We start from the raw sequence: 1,388 nt of genomic DNA, 5'->3' as shown, positions 1-1,388 counted from the left end.
CTATGTATGGGTGCAAATATATTTTAAAAACAAAAAATCGGCATATCAAAACGGAATGATTATACATAAGTTACAAATTTTTATTTAAAATTTACGGTGGAGATATTACTGATTTGGTCGTTTAGACAAATTGTAATGTCTCAAAAAATTCATAAGAAAACATTTTCAATAGTTAAAATAACGAAAATCTAGAGCCTACAAGTCTGAACTTTTGTATAAGTTATGTTTTTAAATCTAATAAAATAAATATATATTCTTTATAGAGAAATTATAACACACCGCTGATCAAATTTTGGATGGATGTTACAAAAACTGATAATATGATGATCGTGAAGAGTAAATAAATCACCAATAATCAACAGACGATCCAAAATTAATGTCAAGACACCAAATGAAAGCCTCTGACAAAAGCTATCAAGACATGGTAATAAGTTTTGAAATACTTGTCTGCAAGGTCATAAATCGGTCAAATTGCACTCAATTGAAAGATGAAATTTGTCGAGTCTGACTACAGTTTTTAAGGCGCTTATAAGTGTGCCACATACCAGTTTGAAACCCGTCCCATAACCTAGACGATCGGTTAGAAATATTAAAAATTTCCCAAAACCTCTGGAATTGAAAACCTTGCCCATCAGATTCTCCTTGATTCCAGTGGTCAAATAATGAACTGTCAACGCTGTTGGGTTTCTGGAACTGTATAGTTTCCACTGTAATTCTGAATCAAGCATGAAATCACCAATGATTAGCTAAATCTATTTGACGGTGGAACATTTTGAAAAAAAAAGAAGCTTACAAAATCATTTAAAACAAGCTATAATACGACCATAAATTTTCAAAACTAAAACCAATAGAGTGTAATTATTAAAATACTAGAAATAAAATTTATTTCTTGGCAAAATCCAGCAGAGGTGAATAGTGATAAAAAAGTTCAGCAATTTTAATCCTAACCCGCAAAGGAGGCTGTGGAAAAAGTTTGGGTGGGGGGGGGGAGGCGTTGAAACGAGTATAAATATTTAACATTTTGATGGAAAATACATATTATGGGCTTAAAATTGAATCAATGCACTTGATGAAGACATAACGTCGTTTTTATTTGTCTGCAAGGTGGTCCTTCTATTTTACAATATTTACAAACATCACTTTAAACTTTTGAAACTGATCATAAATCTCCGTGAACTGTACAGATTCAAACTTTTAATTTCATCATAATAACACAATCATTTTTACTATGTGTACATACATTTGGGCATTGCACAGTCTCATTACAGTTTTTAACATTTCACAATACAAAAAATACGTAACTGCAGTTCCACTTAGTTTCGTAAATGTATCTAAGAGTTATTAGCAGTTTCTTTTGTGCTTATTAATATCACAAACTGTAATTTAAA

The sequence above is a fragment of the Brassica oleracea genome, chromosome C4, assembly GCF_000695525.1.
Source record: "Brassica oleracea var. oleracea cultivar TO1000 chromosome C4, BOL, whole genome shotgun sequence".
Classification (NCBI taxonomy): Eukaryota; Viridiplantae; Streptophyta; class Magnoliopsida; order Brassicales; family Brassicaceae; genus Brassica; species Brassica oleracea.
This window is presented reverse-complemented; position numbering follows the sequence as displayed.